Here is a 12,872-nt window from a genome sequence, read left to right as displayed (position 1 = left end):
TTCCCGCATATTTTACATTGTTTGGCGAGAAAATGATTCTCGAGAAACTTTTTTCTTGGGTTAACATTTTATGGATGTGGTCAACATTTTTCAAGAAATATTTTACGGTCGAAACACATGATATTTTCATATTACAACTGTGGGCCCCATCTCCTTTTTCTATAAAGATAAATCATATGTTATATTATCCCTTACATTTCTCGTAATCCAATATATACACAACAATCTTACTTTCCTATATTTAATTCATGTAAAATGGTTCTCTAGTTAAATTTTCCTTGTATTTTTCACATTCTCCATAATCTAACAATCGATGAACCAAACAGCCTATCCTTGAATTGGGAATTGTTGTATGCCCTAGAGGCAATGTATAATCTGTAATATGATATCTATTTCATTATAAAACGAGGCATTTCTGTTATTGTGTAGATTGCGCTAAATATGATTTTACACAATAATGTCCTTGGAATAGTATGTTCAATAGGCATCAAGTGTGACTTGATTGTGAGATCCTATAATTACCGAACATTATTCCTAAATGTCCATAGTCAAAGTATTATCGTTAATTAGGACAATGATAATACGGTTAGACTAGTGTGGGTGTTGATTGATAACCAAGTCTCACAGGTCATGGATATGGAGATATCAAATCACACCACATGTATACATTAAGAGTAATGTGTATTGGACTGATCCGCCATGAGATTGCTACATGGGTTGTTACGTGACTATCATTAGCATATCTCAAAGTGACTATAGTGTAATGGTCCTTTGACTTGAGGTCACCATAGATTCCTACATGTAATGTCGTATATTTTGATACTGTCAAACGCCACCGTAACAGGCTGGTTATAAAGATAGTTATTGGGTATGCCACAAAGCATGGAAAAGAATGTGAGTGACCAAGATAAGATTTGTCCCTCCTACTAAACGGGAGCGATATCTCACGGCCACGTGGTGGTTAAGTCTAAAAGTGTATGCATACCTAAATGAGTCGATATAATGATATCGAGCTCATTTGTTCTGATAGACTTACCCGGTAAACCAAGAAAAAGAGATATTGAGCCATACAAGGATGTCATCGACCATGCCTTGGGCTCAATAGAGATATAGAGGACAAAGAGATTATATTACATGGTAATATAGGTCACGAGGTTCGTCGAAAAATTGACTTTTCGATTACTTGAGTAACAGTGATGCATTGCTAGATGCCGCTCACTGTTTGTAATATTGAAATAGATATTTCGATATTACTATCAATGTAATTGGGAACCTACAGGGTCACACACTACGACTAAATTGACGAGATATTTTAAAACAATAAAATCGTCTAATAGAGATTAGATGATTTATGGTGCGACTAATTAATCGGATATTTAATGAGATTAAATTTGTCGATTAATTAGACTCGATTTATTAGATTAAATGGACCAAATTGATGCACGATTAATACGGTGACACATGGCAATTTGGGATCCTTAAATCCCCTTGTCCCACATCGGTAAGGAGACTTGAAAGTCTCCCCCCTGATGCTTATATATATGTGTGCATGTAAATGTACATAGAGATATACGTGTGCTATATATATACATATATATGTGATATATATGTATGCATAAGCATATACATACATATGTGTGTACGTGCATTAATGTGGGGAAATTCAAGTTGAATTGTTCAATTTGAATTAACCCCATTAGTCTTAAAATTTCGGGTGTTGCATCGGTGTTTCTTTCGAGTATTGGCCGCTAGCATCGCCGATCTCGAAAACTCGTCGACAAAGTCGATGTGGATTCCAGTAGAGGCGTCACGTGTGGGACGCTGGGTCAACAATTTTAAATATTCCAGGTACGCTTTTATTTACTCTTATTCTTCTAGTAGGTCTTAGGACTAGTTTCACGGGTAGGAAATTTTGAATTTCTGTTCCTTTTTCGCTTCCGTTGCGCCCCGTGAAACTAGAAATTGGTATCAGAGCCTAGTTAGTTAGAATCTGAGTAGATAATAGCATAAAATATGATTTTATGCTTGGTACTGGTGTGATTATGTTTGATATTTGCGGTGCATGACTGTTAGACATGGACAATGTCCTAGTTGTGTTAGTATAATAGTTATACGTGTGGACTATTATGTAATGGTTACATAATAGTGTATGGTGAGATCAATTAAATGTTAATAAAATCCCTCAAAATATTAAGTCCATATCCTTCTACCGTGTAACGCTCGTCAAGACCAAGATCGATGAGTGCGTAGACCTTGCCCTCGCAGGATGCCATCATCTATCCTAGTAAGACGTTGTGTTTACCAGTGGGTCGAACTTAACTGAGCAAGCCTAATAGGATTAGGAGTTCAGAGGCATGTAGTTGGGCATCGATCTATAAGATAGATTTGAATAAGGAGTTATTCACTCAACTAATCAAGAGTTGCATGTAATGCAATTGGGAAAGTGAGTTCCCTACCTAAATAGCCAGTTTTGGGTGAATCAGCCCTCGCTGACTCAGAGCTTGGTGAGATATGGATCTTGAACTACTATGAGAATGATATTCTCTGAATCAATGTTCAGGGTCATTGATTTGATATAAATAGTGGGAGCAATATTTAATAAAGTCCTCAATAAATATTGTAGTGTCATAATACTTATTTTGCATATTTCTGTGGTAGTTACCATGGCAGGGAGCACTTCTAGTATTTTCTGTTTGCGATCCGTCCTGATAAGGACAAACTGTCAGGGAATAATTTCCTTGGTTGGTATCGAAACTTGAGAATTGTTCTCACCCAAGAAAAGAAGTTATATGTCTTAGAGCAACCTCTTCTTGCGCCACCACCTGACGATGCCCCCCAAGCTGAGAAAGATGCTTATAGTAAGCATCATGATGATGCCGTAAACGTCGGATGTCTCATGTTAGTCACCATGGACTCGGAGCTTCAGAAGCAACACGAGAACATGAAGGCGTACGATATGATCGTGCATCTCAAGCAGCTCTATCAAGAGCAGGCCCGACATGAGAGATTCGAGATCTCTAAAGCACTTTTTCAGGCAAGGTTGACTGAGGGTAGCCCGGTGGGTCTTCATGTACTCAAGATGATTGAGTACGTCGAGACTCTGGGAAGACTGGAATTTCCTCTGGGTCAAGAGTTGGCCACAGATTTAGTCATACAGTCGTTGCCCAGCAGTTATAGTCAGTTCATCATGAGCTATAATATGAATGACTACAATAAACCATTGCCTGAACTGTTTAACATGTTGAGAACAGCTGAGCATGATATCAGCAAGGGGATGTCCGTTCTAATGGTCCAGGGGACCAAAAGAAAGGGCAAGGGCAAGAGTAAAGGCAAGAGGGCTAAAGGTGCATCCAAGTATGACTTGGGTGCGTTGAAGCCTAAAGCCAAGGTGGCGAAGAATGATTACTGCTTCCATTGTGGCAACACTGAAATTGGAAGCGGAATTGTAAGGTATACCTGGAGGAGTTGAAGAAGAAAATATGCAGGACCTAAAGGACAGTAGATCGTTGGCAAAGGGCGAGGTGGACTTACGAGTTGGAAATGGAGCAAGAGTTGCTACATTAACTGTAGGGACTTATCACCTAGTTTTGCCTACTGGGCTAGTATTAGATCTTAACGACTGTTATTATGTACCTGCTATTAGTAGAAACATAATATCTGTTTCTTGTTTGGACAAGAAGGGATTTTGTTTCACTATCAAGAACAAGTGTTGTTCTATGTACATGAATGATGTATATTATGGCAGTGCACATTTAAGTAATGGTCTGTATGTTCTTGATCTAGATACGCCTATTTATAATGTGGAAACCAAACGGCTCAAATCTAATGATTCGAACCCGACTTACCTCTGGCTTTGTCGTTTAGGCCATATTAGCAAGAATCGCATCTCTAGACTCCATAAGGATGGATTACTGGACTCGTTTGATTTAGAATCGATCGAGACATGCGAACCTTGCTTAATGGGGAAAATGACTAAAGCCCCTTTTACCGGAAAAGGTGAGCGAGCTAGTGATCATCTGGCTCTCATACATACCGATGTATGTGGACTAGTGAACAAGCTTGCTAGAGGTGGGTATCTCTACTTCATTACATTTACTGATGATTTCAGTAGATTTGGATATGTGTATTTGATGAAACACAAATCTGAATCCTTTGAAAAGTTCAAAGAATTTAAGAATGAAGTGGAGAATCAGTTGGGTAAGAGCATTAAAGTTCTTCGATCAGATCGAGGAGGTGAATATTTGAGCTATGAGTTCGCTGACTATCTTAAACAGTGTGGGATTTTATCTCAACTGACTCCACTTGGAACTCCATAGTGGAATGGTGTAGCTGAAAGGAGGAATCGAACTTTATTAGATATGGTTCGATCTTTGATGAGTCATGCAAACTTACCTGACTCCTTTTGGGGATATGCTCTACAGACAGCTACTTTCATATTAAACAATGCTCCGTCGAAATCAGTTGAAAGGACACCATATGAGATGTGGTATGGGAAGCGTCCCAAGATGTCTTTTCTAAAGATATGGGGTTGCGAAGCTTATGTGAAGAGATTGTCTTCGGATAAGGTTGGCCCTAAATCGGACAAATGTTACTTTGTGGGGTATCCTAAGGAAACTCGAGGATACTATCTATAATCCCATCGAGGGCAAAGTGTTTGTTGCTCGAACTGCGGTATTCCTTGAGAAAGAGTTTCTCTCCAAAGGAACTAGTGGGAGGAAATTAGAACTTGGGGAAGTTCTACCACAAAATGACATTGACCAATCGACGGGTGATATTGCAGAACAAGTACCACAAGGTGTTGTGGCACAATCTTCTGCACCGGTGATACAGGAGCCTCGTAGGTCTAGTAGGATACGTCATTAGCCCGAGAGATATGGATTTCTCGTGACTCAAGATAATGACGTATTGCTTATAGATAATGATGAGTGTACGGACCCGAATGTGGACTCTCGTCGGGGCCCGCATTGCGCGCTTTTAGATCGCGCGGCTTGGGAGTGTCCACCTTCCCATGGGGATGTGTGACGGACACGCGTGAGAGAAAGAGTCGCCACTTATCATTTTACGACCCGTAGGTCGAGGGCGGATAAGTTACCCGAGTCTAGGGGTATGGAACACCTAGTTTGTCGTTAAGGCATTGATCTGTGCGAAACCGGAAAATCCGTGTTCGGGGGTTCATGTTACGTGCGGGCCTATATCCCGCACGTCCTTTCGGTACTCTGGTTTGCTAGGCTTGCATTTTTGTTTTATTTACCGCATGAATTAGGCTGCACTCGGCTCACACGTTTTGACACCTTAACTTCGATGAATTAAACGATGTCGGTGGAGAAGCTGAGAGAGAAGTAAACCCGTGTGTCGAGGAATTGGTTCACAATCTTGCGTTACAGTTCATCGAACCATGGAGGTTGAATCCCTGCGTGAACCAGAACCGCGAGTTCTTGGATTTACTTGTATCTGGGCAAGCATTAGACCAATTCGATTAATTCGACTCTCGGACCGTTCGCTCACCGACTGGAATTCTTACAGAATAAATGTACAAAATAAAATCCTTACAATGCTCTCGAAAACAATAAATACAAATTACAAATGGCCGAATTCCAGTCGACTCGTGTTCGGTTATTATTCCACTCTAACTCACCGTGAGTTTAGGGAAAAAGACCGAAGAACTGAAATTCAATGGACGCTCTCACTGAATAGGGCGTTGGACCCTGTGAGTGTTGATTAGGGCGTTGAACCCTGTGCTCGATGATTAGGGTGTTGAACCCTAATATTATTCGGCCTAGGGATCAAGCTCGACCCGTATGGCAAACAAGTGCGGAAAGATAACACGCAACATGTTAATAACAGACAAGGTGTTTTGTATTTACCGAATGTACGTGGATTAACAAGTTTATTAATCCAAAAGTGTTTTTGCAAGCAAATGCCATATGCTAAGCAATCAAACACGTGCCAATGTTTTAGTATTCTGCTTTTGTTGGAAATTTGGAAAAGAGAATCGAATATCATGTGTGTAGATTGCTTTTATAGTGATTCGGTGTTGTGACACTGAATTACCACTGAATTGATCCAAACTTGTATTTTGACTCTAGATTTCGAAACCTAGAGTTCCGCCTAGCCATTTTCTAGGATTTGGTTAAGTCGAGTGAAATGATTAGTCCGATAACTGTATTTTGATACAGAATACCCAACTGACATCTTAAACTGCGCTAGGATGTCGGCGAATCACGAAATGATGTTCTTGCCCTTGATTTGAAAATTTGTTTTCAGAAAAGGAGAACAACACAATAAGGATTTGAAAGTATGAGGGTTTTGAAAAGGGCATTAACACCGTTTTGTAATTCGTCGACGCGAGTTACAAATTAATGTCCAATTCGTGCAAAGTTATTTAAATGGAATGAATTAACCGTGTGAACGTCTCGATTAACCCGTTCGTGGAATTAATGCTTAAGGTTATTGCCGAATACTTTAATTGTGAAAACGATTGGTGATTCGGCGACCAACACGAATCCGTAAGGATCGAGGATATTTGGTCCAATGACCGAAATTACCCTCGTAACCGAATGGACCCGAATGAGTCAACGATACCCGAATCCATGCATGTTTTGTTTTGAAAAGACATGTAATCGATGTTTTAACATGGGAATCGTGGAAATATCGAAATTACACTTTCGTACAATCCGAGAAATGAATTAAACTCGAAATAAGGAAATCATTCTTGATCCAAAAAGGGCCAAGAAGCCCTCGGCTTCACCTTGTCAAAGATGGCCGAATACTCTCATGGCTCGATTCAAATCACAAAGAATTTCCTTGTCTTGGTTTAATCATTTTTCGCATGCTCAAACATCAAACATCATGAATAACACGTTTTGACAAAAGCCGGTATTACCATGATTTGATTAACTCATTTAAACATGCAAACATTCACAAACATGTTATTTAAGGAATCGATAAAATAATACCGGCTTCATGCATGCAAGAACAACAAAATAAACTCGGAAAATAACTTGGATCGGGCTAAGGAGACCAATCTTAACCCGAAAAGAGCAACTCAAGTCTCGGCCATCCCATTTAGAGACTTGGCCGTGAGCTCACTTGCCATTTCCGGGTCGGGATGGTCTTCCAAACAACAATCCAAACCTTTTTCCGACATGCTAGCAAGTTATAAGGTAATACACATGCATAATATAACATAAAATTGCATAAAAGTTAAGTCTTGCAAGTTAAGTATGCATAAAATACCATAGTACTCCATAGCCATGCAAAAATATAAAAAGCCCCAACTCCTCTAAGTCAAGAGTGATTTACCTAGCCTCGGGATACGAGGAAAGAGTCGGAGAAGTGTTCGAGAGTCGGGTGACTCGGTTGAACGCTTGGAAGGATGCTCGGGTGCAAAGGATGCACGTTCGGGGAGCTAGGTGGACGGGGAATGCGGCTGGAATGCACGGGAGGCGCGCGGCGTGCGAGGGGCGCGGGCAGGCGCGCGGGCGTGCAGGCGTGCGCGCGGGCGTGCGCAGGTCACTATTCACCCGAGAGTAGCGATTTCACCTGAAATGCACTATTTGACCTGAAACAATAATTTAAAGACTTCAAATGGAAAAACCAATTTCACCAATGAACTCCATGGGTCCAAAATGAGTGGGATATGAAGTTTGAGAAATTTTGAGCTTAAGTCGGGATGATGAACATCGGCTTCCGACTTAAGAACTCAAGGCTCTCTTTTGATCTTTTCGGTTTTCTTTTCTCTTCCTTCTAAGTGCTGAAGTTTTCTGGTTCTTGAGTGTTCTTGGCTATGGAGTTTGAGAGGATTTCTTGAAAGAGAAAGGTTGGAGAGAGTGTGTGAGAGGAGAAGTGATTATCTTAATCACTTTTGGGCCATTTATAGGCAAAGCTAATGACACAATTAGCAAAAGCAAGTGCTCTTAACCCCCATGCTTACAAAATATCAAGCCTCATCCTCTTCCGTTGCATTAATGAAGAAGAGATAAGACATTGATGAGCATTGATGAGCATTGATGGAGGCTTGAGTGTTGTCTTCAAACTCTTGGATATTTTCAAGCAAGAGTGCAAGTTGGCTTCTTGCATTGAAGAAGAAGAAGAAGCTTCTAGAGTAAAGGGTGACTCATCTTGAATAGCCCGTGGGTCCCACGACCGAAGAGGAGAAACCGGGAAAAAGCTCGGGTCTCGATTGATCGCGCATTCGAAGTTCGTGGTTTGAATTGAACGTCGAATTATCGATATACGCGAGGAAATTGATTTAATGAGTCCGAGATTGGCATTTTCCGTGAGAAATTGCCAAATGTCTGTATGAGGCTTGGAAGCTGGTTCTGCTCCTTTTATGCATTCAGAGCGAGGTTACCCACTTCTGACAGCATATCTTGTATCTGCATCCCACGTCGGTCATTTTGACATAAATTGTCAAATTACGTGGGCCCTTGTCCCTTAAGCCGGTAAATACAAATATGGAGCCGGAGATGTCCTAGGAGGCCGAAACTGGATTTCTCAGATTGCTTTCTGAGTTTCTTGGGCGATCCGGAGATTACTGCGATCTCTGTTTGCTGAGATTGGGCCTCTAAGGATATGAAAAGTGCATCTGAGACCCTTAAAGCACTGCTCGAGGGGTCTAGATGAGTTGTGTGATTCATTCCGACAATTCCACATTGAGCCTTGAGAAGGCTAGCATTGTGTAAGGTAAGCATCCGGCGTCAAGTTTCCCCAAAGAGGACCTCCGGATATGGATTTTCACTGAAAATGGCCTTTTGTGCCCCTCGGAGGTTACTCGGGAAACCGTGAAGGGTTTTGCTGTCTGTTTTGCCCAATTGCGAATGTCCGCTGGAGTTCTCAGGGCAATGTAGTGTGAACTTCGTTTGCCGTAATTCCATCAGACCAGTCTCCGGTTACGCTCTTCCGAAGAAGGGTATGCCCGTTTTGTCATTCGGAAGTCATTCAGAGTGTCTGTATGGCTTCTAAAAGACAATATGAAGCATTGCTCGTGCTCTGTATGATTGAGGGGCATGGCCGCATCTGATATTTGGAATTAACTTTTCTTCGAGAAACCGGCATTTTTGGACTTCCACTGAAAAGTTGTCTGTATACAGAAAGTTGTTCTGTATAGAGCAGATGATTTGCAAAATGCCTTTGGGGACACTTTTCATCTGTTTGGCATTGGAGTGGATTTTTAGGGTCCAATATTGGCTATCTTCCGATGATCGAGCGAACTATCGGAAAATAGAACTGTCCGTGTGATATACTGAAAATGCCGGTTTTGGATATTGCTGAGCTCTCTAGTCACTCTTTTACCCTTTGGTGACCCCTGAGTCCTTCTGTCATATGCATGTGTCATTTGCCCGATTTTGCCGACTTGAGGATGAATAGTGATTTTCTGCTCTGTTAAGTCGTTTTTCTGTATTCTGCTCAGGTTGTGGCTTGGATCATTGCTGATATCATCGTTTGGAAAGGTGAGCCAAAATGGGGTGCTGACAGCTTGCCCCTCTTTGACTGCATGCTCGAGTAGAGGATGCAGCTAAAGACTTCAGAAGCGCCCCAATTTGATAGCAATGATTGACATGGAACTTCCTATAACAGTCTTCTCCCTATTACTTTGTATATGTGGGGATGTTATACCTGATGCAGAAATATAAAAGTCAGGATGAACCTGAGGGGATGGACCCCTAAACAGATAAGTAGTCGGGACGTACCCGAAGTGCAGGAAAGTAGTCGGGACGTACCCGAAATGCGGGAAAGTAGTCGGGACGTACCCGAAATGCAGAAAAGTAGTCGGGATGTACCCGAAGGGTTTGCAATATGCACGGGGCGCATACCGAATGAACAACATGGTTCAAAGGCGCCTACCCAATGGACTTGCGGGGTGCGGGGTGTGTTACCCGGCGGGTTTGCAAGGTGCGGGGTGTTTTGCCCGGCGGTTTGCATGGTGCAGAAAAGTAGTCGGGACGTACCCGAAATGCGGAAAAGTAGTCGGGACGTACCCGAAGTGCTGAAAATAGTCGGGACGTACCCGAAATGAAGAAAAGTAGTCGGGACGTACCCGAAATGCAGGAAAAGTAGTCGGGACGTACCCGAAGTGCGGAAAAGTAGTCGGGACGTACCCGAAGTGCGGAAAAGTAGTCGGGACGTACCCGAAATGCAGGAAAAGTAGTCGGGACGTACCCGAAATGCGGAAAAGTAGTCGGGACGTACCCGAAATGCGGAAAAGTAGTCGGGACGTACCCGAAATGCGGAAAAGTAGTCGGGACGTACCCGAAATGCAGGAAAGTAGTCGGGACGTACCCGAAATGCAGGAAAGTAAATTGCATGGGATGTATTGCAAAAAGTAAATGCAAACGTTGGGGAGTTGCGTGAGGTGTGGAAGGAATCATTGTGCTTCCTCCGTCACTGAGCTTGTCCGTGTTGCAATCGATGTAGTGGCAGAATGTTTCATTGTTTGCCAACTGATTGTGATGCGATTGAATGCATGGAGTATTATCCTGAAGACTTCTCCTTGGATTTTAGTTGTGGTCCTTAGCATAAGGCAGACATGCATTCATCAAAGAAAGACTTCTTCTGAGGTTCACATCTTCGTTCCTGCATATAGAACCATGGGAGCTAACAGTAGTTGTCAGTTCTACTCTACAGCCATAATGAAGATGTAGAAAGAAGTCTGAATAATAATGCTTTGGGGATTTGAACTTGATGACCATTTAAAGGGATGGTCGTATCCCGCTAGGTTTGTGATTTGACAAGAAAGGCTTTTTACAGAACAGGCATGACCTGTAGAATTTGCATAAGGGTATAGGGGGATTCTTTGGGATCCTCCAAATCAAGGATACAAAGATTCGACTGTATGTCGAAACGTGTCTCATGCTCCGAGAGTAAAAGAGAGTTTGCTTGCATCGAAGACTGTCAAACCACTATTTGTTGCCGCTGCATGCTGAATGTAGCTGCCATTTCGTGGTCGAGCTGCCGAAGGTCCCCTAATTTTTGCCTAGGTCGCAAGACGCGTGACGACCTAACGGGGTGTTTTGTTTGACATTTCTCTCATTTAGATCTCACCTTTTGCTACGATCATCCGTATTGGGTCTGATCGCACCTCTCGATTCCTCTAACTTTTGCCTAGACCGCCCTTTTCGGGTTTTCAGCCTAGCGAGGATTTTGATTCATGCTCTCCTTTTGCCACGGTTCCCCTTTGCGGGATTTTAAATCGTGCCTCTCATTCCCTAATTTTTGCCTAGGCCGCCTCAAAGAGGTTTTCAACCTAGCGGGAAATCCATTCTTTTTCTCTCAGGAAAAATTCAGAGAAAAGGGAAAGAGCAGAAGATGGGAGTACATGAGTTAACAAAATTAAAAGTGTTGGGAACTGTACATGCAAAGAAAGATAAAATGTAATGTGCATTTGAGAAAACATCCGCAGTGGGATAAGAGAAACACCATCACGGATAGTATTTCTTATGAGCATCAGCATTGACCGGAAGAGCGTTCTCGTTTCCGTCCATATCGTTGAGAATGATTGCCCCTCCGTCAAAGACTTCTTTAACGATGAATGGACCGTCGTACTTGTAAGCGAACTTGCCCCTGGAATCTGGGGCGATGTGTAAAGCTTTTCGCAAGACGAGGTCGCTGGGGCTGAACTTGCGAGGACGAACTTTTTTGTTGAATGTTCGAGCCATTCTTTGCTGATAGCACTGACCATGGCAAAGTGCAGTTAGCCGCTTCTCGTCGATGAGATTAAGCTGTTCATAGCGTTGCTTCGCCCATTCTGCTTCCTCGAGTTTGGACTCGGCAAGAACCCTCATGGAGGGAATCTCCACTTCGATTGGAAGAACCGCTTCCATGCCGTAGACCAAAGAATTCGGGGTTGCCCCGGTGGATGAGCGGATAGAAGTCCGATATGCCAAGAGTGCAAACGGGAGCATCTCATGCCAGTCCTTGTAATTCACCGTCATTTTTTCGATGATTTTCTTTATATTCTTATTCGCTGCCTCTACCGCACCATTCATTTGTGGACGATATGGAGAGGAATTACGATGTTAGATCCTGAACTGTGTACAGAGCTCGTCAATGAGCTTATTATTCAGGTTCTTGGCATTGTCGGTGATGAAAGTCGCAGGGACCCCGTATCGCGCAATGATGTCGCGTTTGAGGAAGCGAGCCACGGCCTTTGCAGTGACTGACGCAAGGGTGATAGCTTCGATCCACTTAGTGAAGTAATCGATAGCTACCGGTATGAACAAATGTCCATTGGATGCTTTAGGGTTGACTGGACCAATCACGTCCATGCCCCACATTGAAAATGGCCACGGAGCAGCCATTGGATGGAGCTCGTTGGGTGGTGCTCTGATCTGATTCGCGTAGACTTGACACAAGTGACAGTGTCTGACATGCTTGACGCAGTCGGTCTCCATGGTAGACCAGAAGTACCCGAGTCGCATGAGCTTCTTTGCTAGCATGAGTCCATTCATATGAGGTCCGCAATTTCCTTCGTGCACTTCTTCCATGAGGCGTTGTGCCTCATTCTCGTCGACACACCGAAGTAGTGTAGCATCGAATGAACGGCGGTAGAGAGTCTCGCCACTCAGGAAAAAGTGTGCCGCAATGCGGCGTAGAGTCCTCCGGTCATGACGATCGGTGAACGCTGGGAATTGACCTGTTTGCAGCAAGTGCTTGATGTCTGCGTACCACGGTTTGCCGTCAACAGCATCAATTACATCGCAATGGGCAGGGCCCTGAGCAATCTCAAACTCGAGAGGTTCTATGAGATTCTCCTTCGTAATGCTCACCATGGATGCGAGCGTTGCAAGTGCATCTGCGAACTGGTTCTTCATGCGTGGGGTGTACGTAAATGAGATATCTTTGAAGTTCTCTGTCAACTCTTCGAGGTACTC

Source organism: Punica granatum, chromosome 1, assembly GCF_007655135.1.
Source record: "Punica granatum isolate Tunisia-2019 chromosome 1, ASM765513v2, whole genome shotgun sequence".
NCBI lineage: Eukaryota > Viridiplantae > Streptophyta > Magnoliopsida > Myrtales > Lythraceae > Punica > Punica granatum.
Note: the sequence above shows the minus strand (reverse complement) of the source record.